Source organism: Canis lupus, chromosome 23 (genome assembly GCF_048164855.1).
Source record: "Canis lupus baileyi chromosome 23, mCanLup2.hap1, whole genome shotgun sequence".
Taxonomy (NCBI): Eukaryota; Metazoa; Chordata; class Mammalia; order Carnivora; family Canidae; genus Canis; species Canis lupus.
The window spans coordinates 14,130,454-14,140,492 of NC_132860.1; the positions used below are offsets into that span (position 1 = coordinate 14,130,454).

The 10,039-nt window shown below is 39.5% G+C and overlaps 1 long non-coding RNA gene across 1 annotated transcript in view; it reads right to left on the reverse strand.

Moving 5' to 3' along the window:
- LOC140614757 (uncharacterized) overlaps positions 1–8,967 on the reverse strand; it is a 55,064-nt gene extending 46,097 nt beyond the window's left edge. Inside the window, exons 1-3 of the long non-coding RNA XR_012015542.1 lie at positions 8,564–8,967; positions 5,080–5,155; positions 3,028–3,143 (exon numbers count right to left, since the gene is read on the reverse strand). This is a non-coding gene — a long non-coding RNA (uncharacterized lncRNA). The remainder of the gene's footprint in view (positions 1–3,027; positions 3,144–5,079; positions 5,156–8,563) is intronic.
- Positions 8,968–10,039: the final 1,072 nt, after the last annotated feature.

Genomic DNA, 10,039 nt, shown 5'->3' on the forward strand with positions numbered 1-10,039 from the left:
GGGAAAATATGAGTCTCCGAGGCCACCTGAGCTAAACATGCACAAGGACAAGTGACCTCGATGCAAAAAAACTGGCACATGCAGTGACAGCCCCCGTTTGTTAGAGGCTGCAATGGGCCAAAGGGAAAATCTTTACCAACTGGTTTGTCTTGGCAAGTCCTAAATAAATGAACAGAGAAATAAACAATGAAATAAATGAAAGAGCGTAACTAGTGACCGAAGGGAATTAACATCTTGACAAAGGTTGGTAATTTTTTAGGAAGGATTTATGTTTACATTAAAAAAAAAAATCCCAAACCTTGTTCTATGTTATAACTTGCCTTAAATGTGGTCCTATTTATTAAACAGAGTTAGGCTAAATAAAATATGCTATTCTCCTAATGAAGATCTTTCGTCCTTATAATCATCCTGTGAACAAAGGAGAAAAAGATAAATGTTCAAATCAGTGCATGTTTGGCCCTCTATCACTGACATAGCCTAAAAAGAATCCTTTTATATCAGCAATTTAATGGTGGGGACATCGTACATACCCAGAATGACACTTTCAGTCTGGATGACAAGATGATATTTGCAGCATGCCGGCACAGCTAATGTGTTGAAAATAGAAGGGAAAAAAAAACTACTCAATATTGTGATGATTCTGGTTCTATGGCTGCAATCATCTTCAGAGGTAAAAAAAAAAAAATCATGACTGCAGTAAAATTAAAAAGATAGAAGGTAATGATTTAATAAAAAGTGTTATGACAGTTTAAACTATCTGTGGGGGAAAAAAATAAATAAATAAGTATCTGTGGATCCTAAGTGCACTCCACACCGGGCTTGGTGGATGCTCTCTAAAACTTCTATGGATAGGAAAAAAAAAAAAAAAAGCTACAGTGTATAAACTTGCCACAGAGTAGTATAAACAAGAGGATGAGACCTAAAAGAAAATAAAACAAGCTACAGTCTTAGCAATCTCCATTTACTTATTTGTCACTCGCATACCACTGGTTCAGGAAAAGAACTCGAAGTGGTTTTTTTTTTTTTTTTTTTCGAAGTGGTTTTTAATGAAAGATTCGAAAGTAATGTGATCCTAAAATAAAATAACACAGCCCAAAAGTCCTGTAGCAAAGGAAACGATGTTTGATCCCTGGGTACTTTCATGTCTCAGATTTGCCCTCACACTGAGCATCAGGATCACCTAAAAATCATCTTCCACACCATCAGGTCCTCGTGGGGAATCCGTGCACCTGACCAGTTGTCGGGCTTCCCGCCTCACCGTCGGGCCTGTGCACACCACGTTCACCTCACCTCACGTCAGGCCCTTCTGCTCGGTGGCTCTCCCTTGGTTTGACCTTCAGTTTGTCTCTCAGATTATCCCTCTGGTTTATTATGCAGGAAGAAATTGATCCAAGATCAAGGAGAGGGATTTAATACAAATTGCTACTGACAGGGTGTACCAATTTAAGCATTTATTGACTAACAAACTCTGCTCAGCCATGCCAGTGTGCACTCATTGAAACCTCTTGTCTGCACACTTGGGAGGCCCTGGTTCACTCAATAAGTCAGTGATCCCACCACTGACGTTAGCTTTCGAAGGAGCTCTCTTCTCAACAATGTCCAGTTCTCACCCATTTTTTGCTATTACCCACTTTGGGTTTTTCAGTGTCATGCTGCCCCTGTCCCCAGAGAATAAATGTAGGCTCTGTAGGTTCTGGACCAGAGGTTTCTAATTGTTTTGACCCAGAACCCACAGTAAGAAATACATTGTTGATCACAATCAGGGACACACACACACACAGACCCCAAAAGTTTCATTTAAAAACAAAAATAAAACCTTACCTTTACAACATGGGATGCATGCTGATTTTTCTATTCCATTTTATCTTACTTTTTTAAAAACTTGGGTCAGGATGCTCTAAATCAATTTCACAATCCCCTAAAATCATGTGACTTGCGGTTTCAAAAACTCTCATCTTGTGCAGTAGACAGCTCTGGTCTTATCCGCTGGGAATCAGGGTCTCATCAACATTGTTTTCTACTTTTGGAGGGTTTCACTACAGCTGAATGATTCTCAGGATATTGCTAGATTTTACTAGTCAGGTGACCACTGGTGTAAGGGCCATCCTCAGTAAAATAGGTACACATGCATGCTCATGCACGCCCATGTGCACATACACAGTCCCATCCTCTATTCTGTTGCTCCATAGAATTTCTGATGGGTCTTTTCCAGTTATGAGTTGTCTTGGCCACAGTCAATAACAGAGCCTTCACCAATAAAAAATAAATTAAAAAAAAAATAACAGAGCCTTCACTGCATTCACCACCCTGCGTGGTCTAGGTCCTCCAGATCTTCCAACATGACCCCATGCCTGATGCTCCTCTGCTCCACAAGTTAGCCCCCAAGAGCAAAGAGCAATATGCTTTACCATCCAGATAAAGCATAATCTTTCAACCCCTTGGAAGGAAAGATAAGAAGAGAGCAAGAACAAGGGCTTTGTAGGGATGTTGACATAATTCTCATTAACTAATAAAAGGAAATGTATTTCATCTGGAAAAACAAATATTTTTTCCTAGAAATAAACAGAGGAATTTATAGTGTGATATTCTTATATCTTCAGTAAGCTTTGAGATGCATAAAAGCTGCTGGAATCTTAATCTATATATAAAGAATTCTATAGTGTATGTCTTGGCTTTTGTCATTATTTATGCAGTTAATGTTTCTAGGTTTATTTTAAAAGTGTTCTAGAATTATTCATAGGTTTCCCCAAAGAGCATTTATTTAACTAACCGGCAGAACTGGGTTCTGATAGCCCCTAAGCAACCTTGAGAGTAATCCAACACTTGCTACTTACACTTCCTTACTACACACCCAGACTTTAACCCCCTGAGCTACAATTTGATTACTCTTTACCCCCTTGAGATCAGACTTCAGTATTTCTCAAATGAACCTTTTATCCAGGTATCAGTCAGGATAGGTTAAGTATGCTGTAGTAACAAACAACCCTAAAACCTTACTGGCTTAAAACAATCAGGTTTATATCTCACCTATGCCACATGTGTCTGTCTCACATTGGTTGGGAGGTAAGGGTGCTGTGCCATATGTTGTCCTCACTCAAGAACTCTGATTTATAGATTCTCCATATCCAGAATGGCACCAGTCACTGCGATGGGGAGAAAGAGAGGGAAAATTGAGCATCGACCCCGAAAGTCTTCTAACTCATAGTGTCACATGTCACTTCTGCTCTTATTTTACTCACTAGAACAAGTCACATGACCATGGCTAACATCAAAAGAATGAAAGAAGTGCCATCTTACCTTGTGCCCAGGAAAGATACACATGAAGTTTCATGAACAGCCTTCTTCTCCATCAGTAAAAAAGATGCTTCTCTGGGCACCTGGGTGGCTCAGATGGTTGGGCATGTGCTTTGGCTCAGGTCATGGTCTCAGCGTCCTGGGATTGAGCCCCATGTCTGGCTCCCTGTTCAGTGGGGATTCTGCTTTTCCCTCTCCCTCTGCCTCTACCTTGTTCATGTTCACTCTCTCAGTATCTCTCTGTCTCAAATGAACAAATAAAATCCTTTTTTTAAAAAAAAATATGCTTCTCCTCTGTGTCTCAGCAGCATTTAACTCTGTTGACCACCTGTCTTTCTTTAAATTCTCTTCTCCTTTGGCCCTGATCACCTGCTTTCTGACTCCACCTATTACCCTTCTTTTCTCCCTCAAAATGCATGTGTCCCCATGTTCTGAACTAAGATTTCATCCAGGATGGGACCTTGAAGAAGGCAGTCAAATTTTTATCTCTAGTCCTACAAAGAATGATCACCTCAGAAAACTAGGGCAAAAGTAAATATGCATGAATTTACAAAAAAAAAAAAACACACCTTTTTCTCCAAGTTCTTTCTTTTAAAATAGACAATAGAACCAACTGTCTAGAAATTCCACTTTGGAAAATCTACCTAACAAAAATAAAAGCCCCGATATATAAAGATACATCTACCAAGATATTTATCATATCATGGTTTATAGAGGCAAATACCCAGGAAGAACCTAAATGCCCAGGAATAAGAAATGTTCTTGACTCCATTGTAACATACTCAATAGCATAAATTGTTATGCAGCTCTTTAAAAGATTGAAATCAATCTATCTCTAATTGCCCATGGTGTATTGTTAAGTACGAAAAGCAATTTACAGAGTTACATTTATAGTACAATTCCATGTCTATGAAAACAAACACCAACTCCAACCAAAAAAGTACTAAATATGTGTTTCTGTTTGAGCATAAAGGAAATTGTGGAAAAATACATAATAGCTTGTTGATGTTGATCATCTCAGGAGGATTAGAATGGAAGGCAGTGGGAAGAGATTCTTAATCTTCTAAAAATGTATCTTAGGATGGTCTCATAGATTACAGCCATTGATGCTATAATTTTTCATTTAATGTATGGAAAGGTAATACAAAAACAAAAACTAAGATGAGTCTTCATTAAGAAAAATAATAATGAAAATAATCCTATAATTTCAACACTGCCCCCCGCCACATGATCCTCCACCTGTCCAGATTTATTTCATAGTTGCACCCCCAATGCATTTATCAGCTTTTCACTTAACTTCACATCTTAAATGCTTTTTCTCATCACCCCTTGATCTTACAAAGATCTTACAAATTATCTTACAAAGATCATTACCTTTATCTTCACCACCTTCTAAGGGACCAATAAACGAATTTATCAAACCACTATTTCAAAGCAGATAGCACGAAAACCATCACGATACCAGGTCTATCATCCTAATTTATGCTTTTAAACACTATTTTTCCTTGAGATGCCTTTTATATTATGAATTTTTACGTATGAGCAATATTAGTTTTTTTATTCTAGTGTGATTTAGAAGGTAAACACTGATTTTGCATTATTTATCATTAACTTCAGACCCTCCATAAATATTCCATGTACTATCACCATCAATTTATATGTATCTATTCCAACATAACTTGAGACTTTCTTTTATGGCAGATAAGGAATTAGATCATTTGTGAATTTTCTTACTTCCTTCATGCTTTCTCATTGATCATTAATTTAATCTGAGAGCTAATATACCTCCTTCTGTGTCTTCTGTAACCTGCTTTCATTCCAAGCAAATTAAAATCATTATCTTCACTCCATTTCCTTCTACCTGTTCATAAAAAGAGGAAATAAGAATATATATATTTGTGTTTCCTTGTTGGTACGTAAGAAATTTTTTCTGGTGTTATGTCTATGAGCTAGATAGTTTAATAGTCACTTCTTGTGGGAATGGGGATCGGGTGGTTGGGACATAGGATTGTGAGGGACATAGTTATTTTACGATATCGATCTACCATCGCTTGGCTATGCCTTTATCTGTTCAAGAGGTGCCACCTATAGGAAAGATTCCAAGGGGCCCCAATTAGGAGAGTTTCATATGCCTCTACTACAACTTATAGTAGTGTCAAAAGACAATGGATTGAATTTTCAGAATTTCTAAAGAAAAAGGGAGTGATACCAGATGGCTATGTCCATTCAACCTATTATTTTCTCGTGGAAGATATTCTAAGACTTGAAAATGTTTAGGAACTATGTAACTCAAATAGTTATTCCATTGAAGTCATTGGAGAGACTTAACTAGAAAAATGAGCCTTAAAATGAGAAATTTTGGCTATAAAAATACATAAATAATGAGCAGCAAAACCAATTATTGCATATAAACTATAACTATTATCTCAACCACCTATTTTGAATATAGGTAGAAATAACACAAGTGGAAGTAGTTTCTAAGAGAACCAAGAGTAAGTAATAGAGGAGTGGGAGGGTGTGACTGAACACTATTGGTGTTTAACTTTTATTTATATAAAGTCCATCAGACGATGTTGGGGGAGGCAGAAAGCATTCTTGACATCTGTTGGGCACTTTGTTTTCAGATACTATGTATGTTTGGATTGTATCCACCTTGTGATTCACCATTATAATCTTCTATAGTATCCATTTTACTTTTTATTCTTTTAGAGTTTTCTATGATTCTAATCATTGTAGAGCAGAATTTTAAGATGTTCTGTTTGTATTCATAACTGCCAATTCCTTGAGATTGACCTGCGGATTCTGTTTTGTTATAATTTCCATGCAGGTCATGAAATACAAAGAGAAGCAGGAAAATGGTCTCAGGAAAGAAAATCATCTCTGTCATCACTTAAGGATTCACAATATAGAAAAAGAGGCAGGCAGAAAAACAAATAATTGTAGCAATATAAAAAGCAGCGCCAGAAAGAGATGTGTCAAATTATAGGAACAAAAAAAGGGGAATTTGAAAGATGACATTTGACCTTGGCCAAAGATGACCTTATCCCCATAAGTACATGGATGGAAGCATTCTAAGCAGAGGGAATAGTATCTGCAAAGATATGATGGCTTGACTAGTAAGGACCTGAAAGGAATTTGGCAGGAATAATATGTATGAGGAACAAGACTGTGGGTTTTCCTGCAACTCAACTTTAAATGATCTCTAGTTGACTGTTCAGTCCTACCAGAAATATGTCATTTTAAGTAAATCAACTCAAAGAGTGCTTTATATTCTAAAAAGACTCTGAAAATCTTTAGTTCTCTGAGGGTATAGCTTCAGGATGTTCCCAGAACACACCAGTATAACATCAACATTTAGTGTAAGAAGAGGCAGAGGATGGGTTTTTAACTGACAGAATTATAGTGCACCTGTCAAAGTACACGAAATCAGCTACATAAATATCACAGGCCTACCCACCCTGTGACAGCATAAACCTCAAACTTTTTATCAAGTTAAGAAATAAAAATAAAGGAAGGCTCTCTACATGTCTTCTCACAGAAAGTCCAGCTACTTCCACATCCAGATTTTCTATACTTCCTTTCCCCAGACATTTTTTTTCCCAAGCCAAATGTATGTCTTCCTTTATGAAACAATTTCTCTCCTCTGGGTCTGCACTTAGTGCTAGAGTTTTCCTTTTCAGAAATGGTAAGAATGTGAAAAAAAAAAAAAAAAGAATATATTTTGAAATGGAGTTGCATCGAAAGGCATTCCTGCTGGAGCTTCTGTGAGAGAGAACCACAAGAACTTTGGTTGGGTGATTGGCAATGCTGAGCCAAACTCGCTGGGGCCAGGACAGGCTGATGGGGAGAGAGATAGGTTTTCTGAAATGTAAATGTGTCCAGCCTCCTCCTCTGATGCAGGACCAAGAAACAAGAGCGCTTAAGGCAACTTTTGCATGAATAATGCATGATAGCCTGGGATGGTGGTGCTCTTAAGACTGATATTTGTTGGAATAACAATGGGATCAGGTGGTTTCAGACATTTCAATTAAATTCAATAAATGTTTATCAAATACTTTGAGCGTGGCTGCCAGTCACTGCACCAGTTTTGTAGCACTTCTGCAGAAGCTACTGAGAAAAGGGGTTTTAGGCTTTGTCCTTCAGAGTGTACATCTAAACACGGAGATGGAGATGGAACAAGTGCAAAGACAACCCTAATAAAGTGCAGAAAACGCAAATGTCATAGAGAGGTAACAATCGTGTCTGTGGGAGTTGAGGGGAAACAAGGCCACAGGTGATCAAGGGGCACTGGAAGAAGATGGCACTGAAACAGTTTGAAGGAGTTGGATGGCAACAGTTTTGAGCATCAATGATGTGCCTGGAACGAGCATGAGACATCACACTTCATCCTCCCAACAGCCCTACCAAACAGGTATTGCCATCTCCATTCCACTGTTGAGTAAAGTGGGGCTCTGGAGAGTTGGGCAGCATCTCCAAAACCACAGCTATTAGAGGATAGAACCAAAGTTAAAGCCCAAATGTGTCTTTTCCTGCAGGACCGAGCTGACTTTTCCAGGAGTAAAAATGGGGAAGGTCTTCTGGAGTAAGGAAACAGCCAAATCAAAGGCATGAAGGCAGCGAAGGACAACGTATATTATGGAAACAGAGTGATCTGGTTAAACTAGAAAGAGAGTAGAGATTGACTGGGCTTAGAATGCCAGGGTAAAACGTTTCTACTCTTGCTGGCAATAGGGAGCCATGGGAAGTTTAGCAAAAATGCCATGATTCTATCAGTGCTTTAGCAAGTGGACCTAGATAAATCGTACAGGTGGGATGAGAGTGGGAAGAAGTTCAAATGGTCCTACTAGTCCAGAGTTGAGGAGGTATCAAAGTTCCATGTAGGATGAATCTACTTGGCTTTCTCCTTGGCATCACACACATCTATCTATTCCACAGTTGAAACCGCATGGTGCCTGTCTGCAACTTACAGATTTTTAATTGCGGCACTTTTCCTAATAAATGTGGAGTAACGGGAAAAAAAATGTTCTTACAAGAGTCAATGCCTTAGGGAACCACTTCTTGTAACAAGGCTGCTGTTCTCTTTGTGTGGCCATCACCCTCTTTCCATCTGATTCTATTCTTTTTCCCCTTGGAGGTAAGTGTGAGCACACATATATTCGAACACACACAAAGACACACATGCTCTAGTTTTGGCCCCAAGCCTTAGGTCCTCCAGACACTTGCCACCCCTGCAATATCTCACTGGTCCCACACCTGCCTGCATACCCACCTGTTTCCTCCTGTACAGGTGTACAGTGGCACATGGCCACATTTCCTGCCTGGAGTGTGAGTTTCAGGCTCTAAATTCCGTCTTCCCATTTGGTGCCTCATGCTTTGTTTTGCTTGAAGTGGCGTTTTCTCCAGGAGTTGCTCACTCTGGTAGCCTGTCTACTCACCATGGTCTGGCCCATTTCATTATCTTCTGTAGCCCCTCAACACAGAAGCAGCGGGTATGGAAGGGAGGAGGTGAGTGTCAGAAATGAACAAAGGAAGAACCTACTGGGACTTAGAGATAGGATGAAAAGTGAAATGAAGGCGAATAGGCCAAAGTTTGCCCAGTCACTCATTCAACAAACACTATGGACTTTTCTGATTACCATGTTCAAGGGTAAGTCCTGCCTATGGAGTGATTAAAAAAAAAAAAAAGGATACATGCCTTTGTTGACTTCACAGATGAGTTGAAGATTTGGGTGTAAAAGTAAATAAACAAATAAAATTAGGACTATCTCGGATCTTTAAGGAATTTAGAGAAGCTAGCGTCCAAATTTTAATGAGGGGAGAGAGTGCTCAAGGGTTGGAGAGGTGGCAGCAGTGAGATATGAAGTGAGTCACTCACAGACACTGGATAGGGGGTTTGGTACAAACTCTAACAGGAGGCAGTGCAGAGAACGTCTCTATCACTGGCAACCAAATGTAGCTGCCCCCTTGTCCCCGATCCTAGAACACAAGGTCCCTTGTGTTCTCTTGTCCTGAAATCCTGCCTTTACCGTGAATCAATCATCCCTGGTGTAGAATCAGCATCTTTCCTTGTCTCCTCCCACCTCATGCTCTCCTGTGGCATCAGTGAGCAACGTGGACTTGAATGGAGATCCCCAAAAAGAAGGAGGTGGCTCTCACATCCATATGTTCATTGTCCATTCTGGCCAGCAGTTTTGTCTTGTGTTTCTTTTGTTTACTTTAGTTGCTTGTTTTCTTTCCTTCTTATTCCCTTTCCCACCACTACTTGACTCCTGGGTCCTCCATCTTCGGTTTCTCTTGGAGGGTCTCAGTTGTCTGCTCTTCTACTAAGCTGTTCCCTATTCCTACTCTCCAGTTTACTCCATTACCCTCTCCGGAAGGCAAAGGGTCCTCAGGTTCTTAGGCTCCACCCCCTTAGAACACACTATAGTGACTCTCTCTTTTGCTACTTTACATGTCCTACAAGTCTTGCTTCTCTACCCGACCCCCATCTGTCTCCATTGCTCCCCACACCATCAGGCCTCCACCCTCCTTATTGCCTTATTTCTTCCAAACAAATATAACTCTCTTCCCATGAAGAATTCTAGCAACAAAAATTTCTCCATGTTATTACAAGTTATTCATGTATGCACTGAGAACAAACCATTATTTTAAAGTTACCAAAAAATATTCCCTGTTTCTCAAGTAGTAAAAGAGAACTCAGCTGTGACCAGCAGAGTAATGCTCTACCATCCTCTGGCCCCAGCAA